Here is a 22,853-nt window from a genome sequence, read left to right as displayed (position 1 = left end):
CATTATTTCCTCTGCAGTAGCATCCTGTGTTATGCTAGACATTTTGGCACTGCATTATAATGTACATTTAATACTGTATGTCCCACTCTGCATTATAAAGTCTAATCAGAGACTTGATCTTCTTCACTAAAAGAATATTGATATTCAATATCTATGTAACAGGTACTCATTAAAAATTTGATGAATGAATATCGCATGAGCATTAGACTCTAATCAAAGACCTGAGTTCACTTCCCAATTTCTTCCATTGACCAAGTCTGTGATCTCTGACTAGATAAAGAGTTTACTGCTTAGAGGATCTGGTAAGGTCAGTTTCTGGCTCTGGCATTTCTTAATGTGATCTCAGGAGATCATCACCTCTCCAATCTCCATTTTCTCAGTTTTAAAGAGAGTTCAAATACATGCCCTGCTGTCTACACAAAGGGATACATAGATAATATTCATAAATACACAGTTCATTTTATAAATGTATAAAATATGCTAAAATCAATCATGCTTTAAAAGCTATTGAATACCTAGCTATGTGTTCCCTGTCAAATTCTTTGCTGTGCATGTGTGAGTGGGTTTTCTGTGTGTCCTTCTGTTTAAATTATCAGCTTCTCATTTTTGTTAAGTGACTATAGTAATATAATATGATTAAGAGCAAAAGTACAAGGTTCCCCATTGTTAGCATAATTTTAAATAATTATAAATGTATTAAATATTTTAAAGTATCAGATAATTAAATTTTCTAATATTTTTCCATTGGTTATGTATTCCTATTTAACCATTGTAATTTTAATTCCATGTTCATTTTTATATAATTTTCAACAGTTAATGTAGAACAGCTTGGCAAAATATAAATGAAATTCTAGCCAATTTGGACAATTCTCTTTATTGCCTTCTGTTTCTACATTGTGCAGGATGATCTAATATTCATGAGATCAAAGAGCCAAATATAATTATAACATCTCATTTTGAAGGAGATTATACTTTGTGTTGCATACTTGGTATGGAGGCCCTACTATTGTGTGGGGGCAGGATGCACTTTTAACCATTTTTTTTACAGAACTGATTGACATCATCTTCCAGAAAATGGATGGAAATCAATTTTATGATTGATTCCTATAGTGAATTGAAAATCCTCTTTGAATCAACCAATGGCCTTTTTAAAATAAATTATCTGCTTTTTTTTTTTACCTGCAATATGATTTTCACATCTAAATTTGTCATTATAATGTTTATTTAATTACCTGGAAATTTTAGACAGGAATAAAAAAGATTTAACAAATGTATCTTTTCTCAGAACCATTTAAGAATATAATTTGTGAATGTATATTTACAAATCTTAATGTTTAAAAAACAATCCAAATGTCTTGATGGGAATGTCTTCACTGTTTGATAGAGATTTTTTCAAAGACAGGAGTTGAAAGGCACATCTCAACATAGATTATGTCACATTTTTAAACTGTTAAATTTACCTGTTTTGAGTATATTTTGAAACGTTTAGTTGGTAAAACATATAACCCCTTGAAGAATATAACTGCTTGTCTAGTAAATGTATGTAATACTTTGAGAAAGTTGTGTGCAGATACTAATTCAGAGTCACTGTAGACCAGGTTAATCTACCTGATTTGAACACTTGCTCTGTGAAAAATATTATTTTAAGTCCTATACATGTATTAACACCTTTAATTGAACAGCCTTCTAATATGGGTACTTTCACTCTTCATACTTTACAGATGAGGGAATGGGCCCCAGATGACACAGATAGTAGGTCCCAGACACAAACGCAGACATCTTGTTCCAGTGTCCCTGCTTTTCACTCTGCAGTGCTGCTGATTCCACCGTTCATCAGCTAGTAGCTTCAAAGGTAAGTAGGCTATTCTCTATTATTTCAGGTAAAACAATTTGTGGATTGGAACTCTTTGGCCACAAGAGGGCAAGCTTTGCAAATTCAATCCTGCTGAACAGTGACAGAAGTCCTGAACTCAAGACTAATTTACCTAGGAGTTTGCTTATAGCAAAGACCATGAAGTCTCAGCAGGTGCATCGTCCAACATATGTGGTTATGGTATTTTGAGTTCATAAAAATATCAAGAGGGTTTCAAGATTTGCTACATACTAGTTAAATATGTGTTAGCAGTTGAAGGATGATACATAACAAAATGATTTAGTCAAAATTTCCAAACTCCAGAACCTTTAAAAACAAAACCATGAGGCCAGTACCAGCAGAGTTGTCATAATTGGATAGACATAGTCTGAAAAGCAAGAAACTAGGTCAATAATTTCCTTTTTCTCTCCCCACCAATTCTACCTTAACATATTTATTGAGGCCTATTCCATGCCAGGAATTGTTCAAGTTGAATATAAAATGTCAATGCAACCAATATTGCTTTCTCTTTCGTCAGTGTGGTGGTCAGGTAAGTCTAAGTTAAGCTTCATTAACAAGAAACCCTCAAACCTCAGTGTCTTATCCTAGAGCACATTTATTTTTTGCTCATGTGGTATCTGATGTGGATCTGAGTGAGGCTCCAGGCAGCTGTCCACCTCATGATACTTGGGATCCAGGCTGCTTCCACATTATGGTGTCACCATATCAACTGCTGCTTCTATAATCACATGAGAGGACTGAACAGTCTTGTTCCAGCTATTAAATGGTTTGGCCCTGAAGTGACACATTTTACTTCTGTTGACAAGGCATTGGTGAGTACTAGCCATGAAAGCCTGTCTATATATATATATTCATATATATATGAATTAGAAGAATATAAATCTACTTTGTATATATATATGTATATATAGACAGACTTATATATTCATATATATGAATATATAATATATATTATTTTATATATTTTTAATATATATTTTTATCCAATAAATATATTCATATATATTCATATATATATATATATATATAGGAATTAGAAAAATAAAAAAATAAAAAAAAAAGGAATTAGAAAAATATAAATCTACTGTGTGCCTGGAAGTAGAGAACACCAGAAGTTTCTCCCATATTTAGATTACTGTTTCTAAAAGACCAGAGAAAAGGTAGGCAAACACATTTATATTGTGAAAGATAAGGCATTATTCCAGTCATTTAAGTACATTAACATGATGGTCCCTATTGATTTATGAAAAGCTAAAACTCAGACACTTGTCTAGTGGCGAAGATATCAAAGGAAGTGTTTTACGCATCATATGTTTTTAAGCTTGAACCTTGGTGTTACTGACAACGATTCTTTGCTGTAGGGGCTTTTCAATGCACTGTGTATGTTTAACAGCAGCCCTGGAACCGATCCACTAGATGCCAGTAGCCAACACCCCTCCCCACCCAGATATGACAAGCAATATGCCTCCAGATATTACCAAATGTCCCCAAGAGGGTAAAATCACTCTCAATTGAGAACCACTGGTTTGAAATATCCTCCATATAATTTTCAACACCAAACCTTAGAGTTAACACAGTAACATATGCACGTGTATATGCTTTACAAGCTATAAAACACTTTACATGGCTTCAGCTCGATTAGTAAAATAATTAGAAGAAAATGGTCTTATTATATTTAACACAAGGAAACAAGTTGAAAAAGGTGAAATACTTTGTCCATATCCCAAGGTGAATAAAATGACAGGGGACAACTCTTTCTAAAGCCTTTCCCAATCAATCAATCAATCAATCAATCAATAAATAAATAAAATAGCCTTTCCCTCCAGACTTCTAAATAATCATAAATGTTTATTGAATACCTCCTATAGGACAGGCACTGGTATAGCTATAGAGGATACAAAGATAAAAGGTCTAGTTCCTGCTCTCAGGAGACTCACAGTCTAGTGGATAAAAGAGGCAAATTAATGTAAAATTACATTGGTGGTAATTAAGTGCTGCTAGAAAAGCTCCCAGTGCTTCTGAGGGAGGCACTTCATCCACAGGACCATCAGAGAAGCAGTAGAGACACCGCCAGAGACAGGGAGGAATGAGAGGAGGCAGTGGAACAAAGAGAATGTTGAATTTCATTCCAGACTCGTCACAGAGAAAAGGCACTGAAATATAGAGTGCTACTGAGCTGATCAAGAAGAGAGGAAACCACCACAGTCTGAGCTGTGAGAGGGAAGAATTGTGAAAAATTCCACTAAGCCCCAAACCTGCAGGCAGATGTTGTCTGAATAGTTGCCAGAGATACAAACATCCTTCACTTCACAGGTGTTCTCTAGTGTTGATTCAAATGAATCCCATTCAGCACCACAGAAAAGCATTAAAAAAAAAAAAAAAGCTGAGACTTTCTGAAGCAGAAGAAAAGTAAGAATAGGCTTAAAGAAAGGATTTTTTGGGGTGCCTGGGTGGCTCAGTCCATTAAGTGTTGGACTATTGATTCCAGCTCAGGTCATGATCTCAGGGTCATGAGATGGCGCCCCTAAGTCAAGCTCTGCACTGGGTATGGAATCTACTTAAGATTCTCCCCCCTTTCCTCTGCCCCTCCCCCAACTCTCTCTCTCTCTCTCTCTCAAAAAAATAAACTTTTTTTTTAAAATAAGATTTTTTTTTTATTTGAGAGACAGAGACAGAGAACATGCAAGAGAGCCAGCACAAGAAGGGGCAGAGAGAGAGAGAGAGGGAGAAGCAGACTCCCTCTGAGCAGGGAGTCCCATGTGGGACTATGTGGGACTCAATCCCAGGACCCTGGGATCATAAACTGAGCTGAAGGCAGATGCTTAAGCGACTGAGCCCCCCAGGTGCCCAAAGAAGGGATCTTTCATATAAATGACACACAATGTAACTTCTGAAAGCCTGGCCTGCTGGAAGCTCACTGGGCAGTTCATTCACCCAAGGGTTGAACTGTGGTCACATGGAACAAACTTGTTTTGCCTTTTGTGTTGACTATGTCTTGGTATTTAAATATCTTAATCATTTTTCAGTTTAAGAAAGATTTCAAAAATGTGGAGATTCATTAGCATAAATGTGATTGTCAATGTACAATATAATGGCTTGGTCAATTTAATGACAACACACTACATAAAATATACTGGACTGGCTTTGTGCTTTAATCTCTTATCTGTGATACTGGGGATTGTCACTGATGTTTTAAATTCCTTGTTTGGCAACCAGAGAGGGTGCAAAGGTTATTCTCTCACACAGGAGCATCTCCCCGCTTCAGTGATCTTTTCCATTCAGTATGACTCAGTTCACCTCTCTCTTGGCCTTGACACATATTGTGCCATTCTTTTGGTCATCCACCTTCACAACTAGCAAATAGTGACTCACCCCTTTTCCTCCCCTGCTATTATCTCACCAGATCAAGCTCACTTAACCTTGGGGCAGGTCCTGCCTAACCCTTGTCTGAAATCCCACTTCTTTTTCTGATCTGAGGCATTAAATTAGTCCCTGCTACCTGCTTTCAGTTCTTTCCGCTATTGGCAGTTTAGGAGTCCTCCTGTGGATGGAGGCAATAATTCTTCACCAGGACTAATTCCTACCCAATCTCCCTATGAGCCCCCTGCAGAAAGACAGATAGTGGGAGGGGCAGCCTCTGTGAACTTGATTTTTTTTTAAGACTTTATTTATTGATTCATGAGAGACACACAGAGAGAGGCAGAGACACAGGCAGAGGGAGAAGCAGGCTCCCTATGGGGAGCCTGATGCAGGGACTTGATCCTCAGACCAGGATGCTCTGAGCTGAAGGAAGGCACTCAATCGCTGAGCCACCCAGGCATCCCTCTGTCAACTTGATTTGACAAATCTTACAAGAGTAAAATTAGAGAGATCTATGGGCAGGAAGAGCAGTTTAAAGATTTTTTTTTTTTTTTTAATTTATGATAGACATAGAGAGAGGCAGAGACACAGGCAGAGGGAGAAGCAGGCTCCATGCCGGGAGCCCAACGCGGGACTCCATCCCCGGACTCCAGGATCAGGCCCTGGGCCAAAGGCAGGCGCCAAACTGCTGAGCCACCCAGGGATCCCCGGAAGAGCAGTTTAAAGCGAGGTGGAGAATCTGGGGGTGCAGAGAAAGCTCCAGTATAATTGTGACTTGGGAGGGAAGGGGTAAAAGTACGTAGTGCAGGAGGGACAATCTCCTCTGAGTTGAATCCCCTGGAGGTTCGCCCAGGGGTGCCTGAGAAGTCTGTGGGAGACAGGTTCCCTCTGCATCCAGAGAAGGGAAGCTCTGAGCTGCAGGAAGGGAGGTAGCAATAAAGGGGCGACAGCTTACAGACACAGGATTGGAAAACAGAAGAGGAAAGTGGGAAGAGAGCAGAGGAGGTGGCATCAGCGCAGCAAAAATAACCTGGGAAGGCAAAGGGGGTTCAGTGAGCAATGGGGTCTCTGTCATAGCTCTATTAGCATCTAAAAGGTTTACTGCAGCCTCCTGGTTAGGAGGAGAGCCCAGGGCAGAAATTTCAGCTCTGCTGCCTCTAGCCATGCTATCTTGGAAAATTTACTTACATTCTCTAAGCCTCTTTAGGTCATTCCTGTAGAAGTTTCCTGAGCATCTAATGAAAGGAAACACGTGCAATTGTGTCATGCCTGGCACAGAGGTGGGAGTGGAGTTGGGGGCGGTACTCAATAATTGATGAGCTCCTCCTGTCTGTCAAAATGAGGGGGGTGCAGATGACTATGGGGTGCAGCTGGGGTAGCTTGAATAGTAGATAAAGGCACAGACTTTGAGTCAGACAAAACTAGAGGATTAGACATTATATATATATTCACTATTATATATAATATATTATATACACTATATATTATATATTCACTATGTATTATATATATTATATTACATATATTCTGGCATAGACTATGTCCAATAAATTCTAGCCAATGTTATCAAGACTCCAGTATTGGAGTATCCAGTATTATATATATTATATTATATATTATATATTCACTATATATAGCATATATATATATATAATAGTTTCTGGCATAGACTATGTCCAATAAATTCTAGCCAATGTTATCAAAACTCCAGTAATTACATTGGCTTTTCATTTTTGATTGAGCATTCTCAGGGTGATAATCTATGAAATAATTTATTTCTACAAAAATGTACTACATTCTTCATTCTTATTGTGGTCAAGGCCCCAGGCTAGACACTAAGGGCAAGGCGCTTATTTAGAGATAATAAAATCTAATGCCTATCTTCAAAATGGTCACAGTCTGATGGACTGAGCAGACATATATATATTAGCAGGAAAATGGGCCAATTGCCAAATGGGAAGAAGGTGTTAATTCTTATTGCAAAGATCCAGAGTCCCCAGAAAGCTGATCTTGAAGGATGAGGATTTCAAAGGCAGATAATTGGAGGAAGGATGCCTTAGGAAATTGGAATAACTGTGCGTAAAGATTAAATATGAAAATGCTTGATGTGTTTGGAGAGTAATTTGGGGTGTACATATATTGTGAGTTGCTATAAATAATTATAACTTGATTCTTGATTTTGGTTTTTCCTTAATGATGGAACTATTTCGTATTTCATAAGCCCTCATAGCGCCTTGCACAAGGTAAGCTTCAGTGAAATAAATTAAATTGAAGATGCTTTCTCATTAGATTCTAATTTCCCAAATATCCTAAGGTTTATTGCTTTTTTTTGCATGATAAGTTTATTTTGTAGAGCCATTCCAATTAATATGCTTAGGTGTCTCTGCTGACAGTGTTTCAGAAATAATAATAGCATGACTTTTTAAATTTTTCATAGCAATTTTGGTGGCTTTAAATAATTCATCCTTCATACTAGATTCTGTAAAACTATGTAACAATTTAGCCACCACCGCCTTTTGATTCTGGCTGATAATTATGAGGTTCCTTTCTGTCAAGTAGTAGCAACAAAGAAAAGCCCTCCTCTGCCTCTTTGAGTGAAAGGACATGGAGGTGGAGGTCCAGAGAATGGGTCATTTCCCCAGCAAAGGAGGCAGCCAAGCCAAAGATGTACCAGTGCTAAACGGCAATGAGCCAAAGACTGATGAGCAATGTTGTAGTCAAATGCACTCAGCTGGATTATCCAGTTCTGACCTACATGAAAAGGAAGAAGGAGGAAGGAGAGAGAAGGTATTGCAGAGGCAAGAATGCTGTTCACAATCAGAAGTATTACAGGAGGGATCCAGTCCTCACATGTATTTTAATCCATTTTGTTTTGTAAGAACATAAGGAAGTAAAGCAGAATTATGAGATTCAAAGGATTATTATTTCAATGTTTGTATTGCCAGTGAAGTATTATATTGTCAGCTGACCTTGAATTTATCTAGCTCATTCTAACATTACCAGGTTTTTCCTCACTAAACCTTCCCTTGACCCCACACTCTCCTCCAGCTACAACCTTGCTTCTTCTTCCCCCCTCCCCCCCGTTTATAGGAAAAAAAATTTACTGAAGTTGTCTTTACTCAGTTCTTCCCATTCTCCATTGTGGGGATTAGCAGTAATCTCCACGGGATTAGTTCAGTGTCAGCCCTGAGCATTGCTCACTGGGCCCCTGGCTGCATTTACACAGGGGAGGACTCCCATCCCATTATTGACACGTCCTCTTCTCTTTCCCCTAGGTGGCCACTCTGCTTCTCCTCCTTCCTCTTTGCTGCCCTTTCTTGGACTTCCTTTGTGACCCATCATCCTTAATACTGTGAGATGGTGGTGTTCCCAAGGATCCCAGTTTTCTCCTTTATCTACATTATTCCATGAGTGAAATCATCCCATTTTATATATATATGTATATGATTTATATTGTATTTTGTTGATTCCCACGTGTTCATCTCTGACCTGTACTATGAACTTCAATTCAGACATCTATATCTACCACCTACTTCTAACAGCCTAAACTATACTCTCAATTCCCACCCCACAACTTGCTCTCCCAAAGTTTTCACCATCTCAACAAATGTAGTCCCCACTTTCCTGTTGTTCATGCCCTAAATCTTGAAGTCATCCTTGAATCTGTTTGTTCTCTTACCCCCCATCCAATCCACCAACCATTACTTTCACTCCATATTATAAAAATATTTAAAATTGACTGCTATGTGTCTGGTACTGATCTAATGCTGAAGATACAGAGAAGATAGAGCAGACCAAAAGCCGTGGTGACTTTAAAACAGATTGAAAATCAAGCCACCTTTCACCTCCTACATATCACACTGTTACCACTCAAGACAATGCCACTCACCTGTCACCAAATTATGGCAGGAGTCTCAGGCTTCTACTCTGTGTCCCCACCATCTCTTGTCTCCACAGCAGCCAGAGTGATCATTTAAAACGTACCTCAGACCAGGCTTTTTCTCTGCACATAACTCCCACGATGGCTCCTGTGGGAGCCAAATCTCACTCTGAACAAAATCCAGAGTCCATAACAAAACCCACAAGGCTCTCTATGATCTTGGCCTTGCTATTGCTCTGATACCCACTAGCACCCTGCCCTCTCTGACTTTGCTGCAGCTTCCCCAGCCTCTTTGCTTTCCCTGCCCCCCACACCCCCCACCACCTTAGGCACCTCCCAATAAACAACCTTAGTTCTTGGGGCTTGGCATATTCCCACACTTGAGATCTTCTCTAAAGTATCACCCAACTGTGGAGGCCTTCCCTCATCTTCAGTATACAATAGCATTAATATTGCCATCACTCTCTATTCCCCTTCCCTGTTTTAGATATGCATGTCTGTATGTACCTATTGCCAGTCTCTTCCATTTAAATGCAAGCCTTGGAAGGCTGTGACTTTGTTTTGCTCACTGCTGTGTCTCTATCTCCTGCAGCAGCACCTAGAAAAGAATATGCACTCAATAAATATGTATTGAATTATCCTGGAATTCTATAATTTGCTAATTTACAAGTGTGTTGATGTAAAGTCCTTTTGATGAAGGGTCTGTTTTTGTGAGCCCCCTCATACTAGATGTGTGTGCCAGTTATGGCTCAGGAGCAGGGAAGCTGAGCTTCCTGGTGACCACATTAACATTCTATTCTATCCAAATTAAGTGTAAACTTTTAAGTCCAAAAATTATGTATCCTGTCTCTTGGTTGTGACTAGTTTTTCATATTTGCTAAAGTATTAAATGGAGAGCCTGTTGTAAATAGGTGGTTACAAACCCCCTGGGAGGTAGTACAAGTCATTAGCACTCAAGGGTTTATGGCTCTGCATGTCAAATTAATCACTCAGAATTAGGCATGTGGATAAGCCATGAAGTCAGGTGAACTATGTATAGAGGAAATAACTATATGCTCTTTGATCCTTAGATAGTAACCTTTGTAGGACACCATTTCAATCTAGCAGCAGGGTAGAGCAGTTGAGAAATCATGATTTAAAGGAATCCACATGCAGATATTCTCAGAAAAAAATCACTTGGCAGCCCTAAAAAAAAAAAAAATTAAATAAAAGAGAAGGTATCCATGCAATAAGACAACTGGCTCTTTATTCAGCTACTACTACCCAATTCACCCCCACCTAAGCTCCAGCTAGATAAAACATTTTACCATTCTGTGTCTTCTTCTTAAATGTCTGAACATTATTACATGTACTTTTATATGCTTGGTCTGTCCTTGCCTATCACCTGGGTACTGCAAAATCTGTCTATATGATCCAGGTCCAATATTGCCTTCTTGGTAAACTCTTTTTCTGAATCCTTTGAAGATTTCATTGCTTTATCTTCTCTGCAGTTATATCCATTATAGCATATGCCTACCATAGAATCTTGCTTGTGGCTTTACCATATTTCTGTTATCTCCTTGAGGTTCAGAAATAACGTCATTATTGTTATACCTCCAGCACCTGATCTACATGTCTTCTTTAAAAAAAATTTTTTTTATTATTTATTTGACAGAGAGAGATCGTGAATGAGGAGAGGGAGAGAGAATCTGAAGCAGACTCTGCACTGAGCACAGAGCCTCATGTGGGACTCAGTCCCACAACCTTGAGATCATGACCTGAGCAGAAACCAAGAGTTGGACACTTCACCAACTGAGCCATGCAGGCACCCCCCCCCCATAATGTCTTCTTAGAATGAAACATCTTCTCATAATTTTGTTGAAATTAAGAAAATAGTCTCAAGTATTATGCCTATAAAGTGTATTTTAGACTTCCAAAGATCCTAGAATCTTATATAATGCAAACTTGTTCATATGAAACAGGATACATCAGCATAATCTCTTTTCCTATCTCAGATGCACAGACTAGTATAATATAACATTTTGCCTCCTTAAGCACCTTGTTTACAATAATATGATTCATCTCTTTCTCTGCTGAAGAGCTTGAAACATCATGTTGGGATCAATTCAGCCACCCTCCTAGGATTCTCCATTAAACAGGAAGGAAATGGTTATTTCTGGCTTGTTTTCCGTCTATGTTGGGCTTATAGATGAGCAAACTAAAGCACCAGCTTGTGGAGCCAGCTTACTCAGTTATTCTCTAAGACCTAGCTAGAAAATAACTAGTTCATTTTTTTTATTTCCCCTTCAGAACTTCATTCCTAGTTTTTGTTCTCTCAGCGATAATATCTAAGTATTGATCAAAAAATCTTAATTTCAATATTTAGTTATCACTGATTATCCTTTGAATGTCTTATAAATAATTTCTATTTTTTAAAGATTTTATTTATTTATTAGAGAGAGAGAGACAGAGATAGTGAGAGAACACGAAAGCTCTCCACTGAACAGGAAGCCTGAGGCAGGGATGAACCCCAGAACCCTGAGATCATGACCTGAGCCAAAGGCAGTCACTTAAACAACTGAGCCACCTAGGCCCCTCTCTTCTTTTTCTTCTAATAGCATGATGTTTCTTTTTCTTTTTCCTTTGTTTTAACAATTTAACCAAATTATGCTTTATATTGTTATTGCTATTGTTAATTACTAGATTTTCAATTCATATATCTACCAGCCTTATTGCTCGATGTTTATTGACTTTGTCCCTGAAAGAAAAGTGCCTTAAGGACAAGGACTGATTTTTATAAACCCTTCCTGATCCTGGAAGATGCTTCATCACTATAAGTGCTGCCTCTGGGTGAGCCTATCCTTGGATTCTTTTGAATCTTGATGAGACAGAAATTGCAGAGCATTAAAAAAAAAAAAAAAAAAAAAAAAGTATAGAAGGCTTATACTCTCCCTTTATTCCCCTTTAACCTCCATACTAAATACTACCTTTGCAATGTTTGCAGCCCCCTGCTGCAGGTGACATTCTTCAAGCTTCCAGGCTTCTGCTTCTGCTTCTGGGCCTCAGGGTGGGTGAAACTGCTTTGGAAAATGCAGAACTGTTTTGTCCTCACTCTGTAGCTAAAGGCCACAGGGGAGCCCACTAGGAGGTCCAACAAAGAAAGGGTGTTCTCCTCCTTCTATTTACAGTCCCCTGGAAGGAAGCTGGGTGTTCCTGGTAGCATGCGATTATAATTTCTGATCGCCTTATTTGAGCTACAAAGAAACAAGCTTTTCTTTAATAGTTATAAAAATATAAAGCAGCAGCAGGGATGATTTCTTAACAAAAGGTCTTACACAGCTTTGCAGACATTCCTTTTGCTTCCCTCTCTGCAGATGGGCAATCTAGCTCCCAGGGCGGGCATGTGGACAGTACCTGTTAACCTCCTGTGTTCCTGTGAAAGGGAAAGGGAAATCACTGCATGGCCCGTCGGGGGCTGAGGTCCTGTGTAGGGTGTTTCCCACAGCACCTCCCTGATATGGCACTTGTTAAATATGGATAGAATTAAATTATTATTCTTTTCATGCCCTTCACTCTCTCTACTTCTCAGCTTACCACAGTGTATAGCTCAGGTGCTTAAACATGTTTGTAGCATAAAACTGGCTTAGCCTCTTTTAAAGAGTTGCTGAGGGATCCCTGGGCGGCTCAGCGGTTTGCCGCCTGCCTTTGGCCCAGGGCGTGATCCTGGAGTCCTGGGGTCCAGTCCCACATCAGGCTCCCTGCATGGAGCCTGCTTCTCCCTCTGCCTCTGTGTGTGTGTGTGTGTGTGTGTGTGTGTGTGTGTCTCATGAATAAATGAATAAAATATTTAAAAAAATAAATAGCTGCTAAAATTAATACTAGAATTTACATTTGCTGCATCTGGTTTCTTTCTTTCTTTCTCTCCTTTCCTTTTTTCTTTCGATCCATTTAGGCACAATGGATCATATGGTCTAACTCTGTTGTGATTTGTATTTCAGCTTAAGCAAAAAATAACCCATTCCTTCCCCTGCAGATCAGTTCCCCTAGAAACCAATGGCATGTCTCAGGGACACTGAGAATTTTCCTCCAGAGATCCACATTTTCTTGCCAGAATATTTGGATACATTTTGATAAAATTTTGGCCTTTTAATTTCACCCTTATGTCCCACAGCAGATATAATTGTTTGGAGCCAGTCTAAATCTTAAGCAGTCTAGAGAGTAGGTGAAAAAAAGACAACTCTTGTCTCATGGGCCATAATTTTAGGGAGAGCTAGGTTATTTTCAAATGGAACAAGTCTCACTGAATTCACTATTAAACAGATTTAATATCATTGCTTTAGACAGGTACTCTAGATTAAGTCAGAGTTAGCTCTTCTCTTGTTACTAGAATTCATGAGAAGGTCATCTTTGACTGTAGAGAAAAGAGTCATTTCCCCAAAACCTAACTTTTAATGGTGATTTCTCAACCTGTTTGAACCCCTAATTCTAATGTTGAAATGAGATTGTAGGGGTGACTACATTTAGACAAGGCCATCAAATCCTGTCAGTGATTTATTGCTCCCTGATGTTCTTTGAAACTCTCACTTGATGCTTTGAGAGAAGAGCATCCCATTTATCACTTACTGACCAGTTGATCATTGATTTAAAAATCAATCTTCAGTGTTTGGGGAAATGTGGGTCTCTCCCTCTCTGTAAATAGTAATAATAATAATAATAATAATAACCATGTTGGACGGGTAATTCATGAGTGCCATTTGAAGTTGAAAGCCGAGTTCCTAAGTTATATCAAATTTAACTTTAAATACAATATAAAAATGAATAATAAATCCTTGTTGGATGTTCTGGGACAGCTGCCACAATAATCACAGTAGAGTTTTGGTTGGAAAGCTATAAGGCATCAGATCACTATGGATTTATGGAGTGGGGATGGGAGACATTTATTTTTCTGTTTTGAAGTCTGAAGACAACTGCCCTTGAAGTCAATATTGTTCACTTGGGTGGAAAAAAAAAACCCTGCTTTATTTCTGTACTTTTTCTGAACCGTAAAAATTAAATTAATTTTTAATGAAGATTACTTTAACTTGCAAGATCATCTGGATGACATTAACTTCAAAAAATCATTTTGATATAGTATCATCTGAATTAATTGCTGTGGAAGGATTTAGGAATTGACACCAATTCACTTTCAGCTTGAAGATTAACATCTCATGCAAATTGCCAAAATAACCCCATCTAATTTTACCTGATTTGAGGTATGCCTGATTAATGATGGTTAGTGCTCTTTATTTAGAAATTAATTTACAATTACCCACAAGGAACATAAGAGAGATACCAGAGTTTTTCAACTGTCCCAGTGTGATGAAAAGCCCTGGGCTTTGTTTCATGGCTCTGTGCTAAGAAGAACCTAGGCTAGTGTGTGTCAGATTATTCCTGCTTCTCAGAAGGCGGGAACATTTTTTATAGCACTGACATCATCAAATTGTTCAAATTGGAACTAAGCCTTTTGCAGTTAATATGTCTTTCCTACTTGGGCGAATAAATTGTGGTTTAATCAATAGGGTCATGTACAAGTCCGCTGGATATCATTTTCTTTTTAATTTTAAGAATCATCTCACATTGCTCTTTCTTAAAGTATCCAAGGACAACTCTCAGAGCATGTCTTCAGTATTTATGAATAAGTTTCAGAAACTGGGCCGTTTTGTCTGTGGGACAAAACAAGAAAAACTGGAAGGAACCGAGTGATTCTGATGTCGGCTCTTGTAGTCTTTTTTCCCCTCTCTCCCTCACTGATTCTTCTTTGAATCTTAGCTGAAAGCATTCTCCTCCCTCTCCTATGGCTCTGTGCAGAATATTACTCATTATTTGCCTCGGGAGTCATACTATTTTTAGTAGCTCAGTCAGGGGTTTGGGGATACAGTTTGAACAAATGCTACAATTCAAATAAAGAAAACTCTAAGGATATCAGGTTCCTGACACTGACACTGCAGCAGAGAGACAGATGAGAAGGAAAGCAATTCAATCTCACCATCATTTGAGACCTATGGGCGGTGTAGAGAGCTTCTAGATCTTCTGTTTTACCAGACCTCAAATATGTCCTAAGAGTGTTCTGGCACAGACCTCCTCATCCCCTTTTTCATATGGGAGGTTGACCACTCCTCACACGCTGTACCCTCAAAAGAGAAAAACCTTCAGTACAGGGGTTTTCTCCCACAACTGTGTTCCAGGTCCTCTGACAGACGGCAGGAGCAATAGATTTGCCTTCTAAGCAGCCGTGTATCTGAGGGAGTAGCACAGAGCTAGCAAAAACTTCTTTTTCTTGCTTTTTCTTTTAAAATAGAAGCACATTCTCTGGTGACCTATTATAATCTACTCCAGGGATTCCCCTCAAATCTTCTATTTAAGAAAAAGGATAGTAAGTGGAGCGGAGGCAATATGCAGGTGACGGAGAGGGAGGGGCAAGGAGACCACTGCTAGTCCTTTAGGGGGGATAACCTGGTGATTGCAGCCAGAACATAGAGACTCCCCATAATCTGACAGACGTTGGCTGTTGCATTTGCTGGAGAAAAAACTGTTATGAATAGAGTGTTTATGTCCCCCTCAACAACTCATGTGTTGAAACCTAACCCCCAATGTGATGAGTGAAGAGGTAGGGCCTTTGGGAAGTGATTAATGCCCTTATAAAAGAGGCCCCAGAGAGCTCTCTCACCTGTTTCCATCAGGTGAGGCCACATGAGAGAAGACACTTGTCTGTGACCCAGGAGGTGGGCTCTCACCAGATACCAAATCCACCAACACCTTAATTTTGGGCTTCCCAGTCTGTGGAAATGTGAGAAATAAATTTCTTGTTTGCAAGCCACACAGTCTATGGCACTTTGTTATAGGAATCTGAGCGGACTAAGACAGAAACCATTTCATACAGTACAGAATCTCAGTATTACTCGCAGAGCTATTGTGTGGTTTGTTGCCAGCATGACAGTGGGTAAAATCCCACTTTCCTTCTCCCCTTTCCCTCTCTGTAAATACACCCACCCACCCACACTCTAAAACAGGGCTTTCTATTCAGAAACTTTAATGATGAACCCTTTGATTACAGGCAAGATGCAGCCACATTTCTTCAGCATTTTCCCCCTATTTATGTGATTAAGGCACGCTTCCTTTAGGGAATCTTGCTGGAAGGAATCCCCTTTTTTGCCATCCATTTAATTATGCCTGAACTTTCTGTAGCAACCAAACTAGCCATGGTTTGGTAGTGTGGCCATGTGAAAACTTTAGAGCAAGATTCTTCTTCCTTGTACCCCACTTATAATGACAGACTATTATACAATCTAAAGTCAGATTTAAATAAAGAATATATCAGTATGCCATCTTAGCAACTAGCATGGATTCTAAATAAAAGGTAGGGAAGTGTTACATTTTTCATTCCACTTCAGATGTATCTCATTAAAAAAATAATTTAATAATAAAAAAATCTTAGTTTTTCTACTTACTATAAATGATCAAATAGAGCTATTCAGATTAGCAAGTGAACTGAAGGATAGATTCAATTTTGAAGATATGTTGATAATTACCTCCCTCTTTAATAATCTAATTAAGGTATATCAAGCATGTAGATATGCACCTTACCATTTTCCAGCATGATTTTTCTTGTAATTATTACATTGAATCACTGGTTTCTCCTCCTCCTTATTTATTCCTTTATGGATCTCTTTGGAAAACAATAGATGGTATAATCATTCCTCTTGCTAATTATTTCAAAAGAAAATGGAAATAAGTGTGTTTCATAAAAAAAAAAAAAGAATACTGGATACTCTCTTGGAACATGTTAAGTGTTAAAGCCAATTATACCTAACTACTTTATGTGGGCAAGTAGTAAGACTGGAGAATTGTTAAAGTTTTTTCAAAACATAGCACAAAAATTAGAGTAATATAAAATATCTCAAGTTGTGGGCATATTTGGGTATGTGTACATACACATGCATTTTCAAAAGATCTAGGCAATATATATATTCAGTTAAGTCTAGTTTTCATTGAATGATTAGCATGGTATATATTTTTACGGGATAAAATTATCATTTTGTCCATTAATATTTTTTATCTATATGATGCTCTAGTAATGTCTGTTTCTTTTGAAGTTATATTTAGCATTAAATTTTCATATCAATATTTGCCATTTTAAACTAAATATGGATAAATTCTTAATAGACAAACATTTATCAAGTGCTTCTTCTATGCCAGGTACACTGCTTCTCAAATGACAAATGATTTAAGGAACTAGGAATGCCTAGCCTATGACAGATAAGATCGATGCAGACCTCTCTCTATAACACAGTTCCCATATTTGAAAAATTGACTGTGGATAAGAGATTCACTTTACACAGCATAGCTCCAAAGACAATAATATTCATTTTTATTCAACAGACATTTATAAGAACCTTCCATGTGCCAGTCACTGTCGAAGATGTTAGAGATACCAAGGCAAATAAGATATTTCTCTACTTTGAAAAAGCAACCTGTCCGTTGGAAGTCAAATAGGTCAAAGCTTCAGGGAAGACAATTTCAATCTAGCACAAAAATTTACTAACAATTAGAACTATCCACAAATATTACAGAGAGTCTTGGAGCTCTCATGAGTAAGTTTAGCTGTGATACTCCTAGGATGGGGTATAGTAGAGGCAGAGTCCAGGGCAATGGACTTAGTGGCCATAATGTTAGACATGAGTGAGTGAAAAAATGTCAGGATATAGATATTAGGCCAAGGTCAGTAGTGGGAAAGCAAGTGGGCACTGGGAGCTATGTAAGGAGAAATCCAGAAGCTAAGTCAGCAATAAAGCTAGAGATGAGTCAGAGGAAGAGCTTCAGCAGTTCAGGTAGTGCATGATGAAAGTTACTGGTGAACATGACCACCTTGGAAGCCTGTGGGAGATGCATTCTTAGTGTGAAAAAAAAAAAATCTGCAAAGTCTCTGAAAACCACGCAAATGCCAAAGTTAATAGGGTAGTCATATTTAATAAATAAAAATACTAGTCACCTAGTTAAGTTTGAATAAGTATGTCCCATGCAATATCTGGGACATATTTATATTACACTTTTTTCATTGTTTATCTGAAATTCAAAGTTAACTGGACAAAATGTATTTTATCTGGCAACCCTAACCAAGTTATCATCAGTCAAGATCATGTAAAGAGGTTCCAGTCATACATAGAATTGAGTTAAGTTTAATCATTCAACAGGATTAATGAGATACCTAACATTTGCCAGACACTCTGCTCAACATTGGGAGTACAAGAGTGACCAAGACAGATATGGCCCACTGGGAGAATAAGACCATTGTATATAAGTGTTGTGGTGAAGGAAGCACAGGGTGTTATGCAAGCACACAGAAGGAAGATCCAACTCATTCCAGAAGGATCAGAATATCTTCACCAAACATATGACTAAATCCAAATAGAGTTGGTCAGAGGAAGGAGCAGGTAAGTGTTACTGATAGAGGAAATAGCAAATATATGAGATTGAGCAGGGATCATTCAGGAAGATGCAAATGATTCACTGAGACTTGAGTTTGGAGTTACAAAAGATGAGTCTGAAACAAGAACTAGATTAAGAAGGGCCTTGGAAGCAGGAAATCTGGAGGCTATCTGAAGAGAAATGGAAATCTCCAGAAAGCTCAACAGGCCAAGGATAGATATGGAGGAGATCATGTGATCAAATTTGTATAAGAGATGTAAGTAGGTGATCAGGTTGGTGACATAAAACATGCCCAGTTTCAGTGCCCTCTCACAAGACCAACTAACAGCTATCATAGAGAAGGTGCTATTATGAAAATCCCAGAACTTGAGGTGAGACTGAAACACCTCTCCCTGGACCACAGGGACCTGGTAGGATCACATTAGAAGGGTAAGAGAAGTGGCCACACTCTGACCAGATAGCCACATTCCCTGGCTGGCACAGAACTGCACTGAGAGGGCCCCCTCGGACCTGTGGTTTCTCCAGTGGGAAAAAGAGAGTACAAGGTAGACATCTAGCTCCTCCAGCATAGAGAGACACTCCATGGAAGGTCCACTGTGGTCTTGCTTCAAAGGGACCACAGAAGCATCAATGGGGTTTAACCCCTGGATATTAGATTGGGATAGAGGAGTGGAGTCAACCTTACAACAAACACAAAATTGAAATAGTACTACTGCATGATCTAGCAATTCCACTTCTGGGTATATATCTGAAGGAAATAGAATCACTATCTTAAAGACATAACCACACTCCTATGTTCATTGCCGCATTATTTACAATAGCCAAGATATAGAAACAACTTAAGTGTCCACTGATAGACAAATGGATAAAGAAAATGTGATATATTCCTGCCATTTTCAACAACATAGATACCTCTGGAGGACATTACGCTGAGTGAACTGACAGCCAAAGAAAGACAAATATTATGTGATCCTACTTTATATATGGAATCTAAAAAACTGAATTCAGGGATGCCTGGGTGGCTCAGTCAGTGAAGCATCTGCTTTCGGCTCAGGTCATGACCTTGGGGTCCTGGGATCAAGCCCCAGGTTGGGCTCCCTGCTCAGCGGAGAGTCTGCTTCTCCCTCACCCTCTGCCCCTGCCCCTGCTCATGCTCTCTCTCTCAAAATAATTAATTAAAAACTGAATTCATAGATATAAAAAATATTGTTAGTTGCCCTAAGCATGGATTGTGGGGTTGGGGAGAGGAATTGAGTGAAGGAGTTTATAAAGGTACAAACTTCTGGTTATAAGATAAATAAATTTTGAGAATGTAAGGTATAGCATGATGACTGTAGTTAGTACTACTGTATTATATATTTGAAAATTACTAAGAGAGTAGATCTTAAAAGTTCTCACCATGAGAAAAAAATATATAACTGTGTAAGGTGACAGATACGTTACCTAAGGTTATTGTGATAATCATTTCATACTATATACATTATCAAATCATATGTTGTGCATCTTAAACTCATATAATGCTATACACTAGTTATATCTCAATAATATGGGAAAAAGAGATATAAACAGTGGGAAAACACAGAAGTGATAAGTTCTATAAATATTTAGGAAGCAAAAAAAAATATTTAGGAAGCAGAGTGAACAGGATAAGTGTCTGTGTGTACTAAGAGACAATAAGGAATCAATATAGGTCTATTTTTTTATTCTATTTTTAATTCTTCTGTGTCACCAGAGAATTGATAATGATCATGCCAAATGCTTTGAAAGGGAATATTAGAGGAAAATCATCTTGTTTTGAATCAAAGCACATATACTTTGAGGTCCTATTAACAATAGAATCTCATATACAATTGTATTTACTATCCTGGAGCTTAGGAGGAAGCTATATGCTCAAGAAACAGATTTGGTAACTAGCAACATGCAAATAGCAATTGAAGTCAGAGGGATAGATGCCCAAAGAAGTTGACAAAATGAGATAGGTTTTAGGGCAAAGCCCTGTGGGGCATCAACAATTACAATGGAGATGAAATTGAAAGCCTAAAGAGTCAATCACTTGTGTGACAGTTGATGTGTTGGTTGTTTTTGTTTTTTTGTTTTATCTACCCGAGGCCTCAGTTTCTCAGTTTTTTCATTTCTAAAATACAGGATCATCACACAGTGCCTGAAACAGGCAGGTAGTCAACAAATTTAGCATTATGGTCTGTACGTAGCTGTTATCTTAACTGCTCACTGGTTCACATATAAATTTCAGTGCTTCTTAACATTTGGTTTTAATTGAGCCCTTGTGAAAACCTGATGCAAGTGTGCACTCTCCTTCCAGAAAAAAATGCCTGTGAAGAATGCAAATCAAATATCTGCATGCAATTTCAAGGGACATGTAGATCTCAGAATCCATCCATAACTCCATCTCTGTAGCGTTATCTGAAGGAGTGAGACCTTCAGATTGTGTATATACTATTTTACCTTGGTTCTGGTGCCTCAAGCTTAAGTCCATTCCAATTTTCAGGCTGTAGCAGAACCTAGGGATTTTTACATTTAAGACACAAGTAGGTACTCTTGTTCTCCGTGGACATATACAGGGTAAGAATAGGAAAGGTGTGAAAACTTTCTGCCATATATTTTCCAACCACCTCATTTGATAACCAGACAAAGGACATAATGCCTTTTGATTTTCCAGCACCATACATGACATGACTTCAACCTCTTTGGGGTCCAGTAGCAGCGGTCCACTATTCATCCATGAGTGAAAATCTCTTGGCTTTTCTCTCCCTTGCTTTTCTTTCCTTCCCTAGCTTTCTTTTATTCTTTTCCCTTTTATTCCAGAATTTTCTGGTTCTTTCTTTTAACTGAATACAATATGGAAGAAAAATGTAGTTTGGGTTTTCTATTATCTTTATTGAATACATTTTATATTCCCTCTCTCAAATTTTAAATAATCACACCTTTTTAGCCCTCACTTAGACTCGTTCCTCCCCCTCCAAAAGAAAGTATGTCCAACATATAGGCAGACTGAGATTAGCTTTTCTCCCAGTAGAACAGATGCTTATTCTGTAAGCTATCTTGTGCTGTAGCTATGTTTGGTTTTGTTTTCTAATTTTTTTAATTGTATTTTATTTTTTTGGTTTTGACACTCCAAATTGAAATGAGTTTGCTGGGGCTAACGGTAGCCATTAGAACATGTATTTTTCAAAGACAAATTTCCCTTAGTATTTCCTTCTTTTCTGACTCTGTTTTAGAAGTTGGTGGCTGCTGTCTCATAGCTCTTTCCAGATTGTATTTTTCATCTATCAGGAAAGCCAATATCTTTATAACATATGGTAAGGAATGACCTTGAATTTTTTTAATAGATGAAGTGCAATCTCCATTTATAAAATTATATTAACATGTCTGCATATTTTTAAGCCTGTTGACTTTACTTCTGTCATCAGAAGTCATGTTCGGGGAACAATAAAGACTGTCATTTTAAACTGTGTATACACAAATCACTGGTAGTGTGCATCAAGCCATCTGCTCTGCCCAGGGCTTTTTTTTCTTTTTTCTTCCTCTATGCATATCTTGTTCTATGCATAACTGTGAAAAGGTTTTAAAATGATAATGTTTTATGCTACCCAATTCCTATGCTACAATTTTCATTACCTTGTCTTATGAAGAGATTACTTCTGATAAAGTAGGTGCAAAATCCCAGCATTAGACTTGTCCTTTTCCCTTCCACATATCACTTGTCATTTAAACCAGTAGATCTTCAAATGTTATCTTCTAGATATCTTCAAATGCAGTCTCCTCTGGAGCATAATTATAATTTCAATAAATCTGATTGCTATTTGAAATCTATGTGTATTAATACATTCAGAGCTTGATTATTTCAATCAGAGGGGTTTTCCGCTGCTGCTTCATGAAGGGACAAAAAAACAGGAAAGTAATCTTGACAGTTTTGATTCTGAATGGAAGTAAGTACCTGGCTTCATTGTACAGACTTTCCCCTGAGCCCCACATTCTTCTTCCTCTCCTCTCCTTACCCTATTATCAGAATTAGGCAACCTGTGTCATGCAAAGATACAATCACTAACTTATTCTTGATATGACATCAACATTCTTTGGTAGTAAAAGGCAAGGTTTTTCTTCTTTCAAATTCTTGAAGAGTAGTTCTGTTTACTACTAAGTCATCTTCTGAAATGTCTTCTTCCGACATCCCAGAGGGAAAGAAATGTACCAGATTACCAAATGTAGCTATAGGACCCCACTTCCTATAGTGCTCAGTCAACTCATTTGTATATATATGTTCAAATTAATATCTGA

General features: G+C 38.2%; 1 long non-coding RNA gene across 3 annotated transcripts in view; it reads left to right on the top strand.

Annotated features, from left to right (window-relative positions):
• Window positions 1-22,853, top strand: part of LOC112644262 (uncharacterized) — a 54,362-nt gene that overhangs the window by 11,661 nt on the left and 19,848 nt on the right. For all 3 annotated transcript variants that reach the window (XR_007412586.1, XR_003126261.3, XR_007412585.1), the window contains one exon: window positions 1,722-1,852. This is a non-coding gene — a long non-coding RNA (uncharacterized LOC112644262). The remainder of the gene's footprint in view (window positions 1-1,721; window positions 1,853-22,853) is intronic.

This window comes from Canis lupus, chromosome 1 (genome assembly GCF_003254725.2).
Source record: "Canis lupus dingo isolate Sandy chromosome 1, ASM325472v2, whole genome shotgun sequence".
In the NCBI taxonomy this organism is placed as follows: Eukaryota; Metazoa; Chordata; class Mammalia; order Carnivora; family Canidae; genus Canis; species Canis lupus.
Note: the sequence above shows the minus strand (reverse complement) of the source record. Positions and strands in the feature narration are given on the sequence as shown.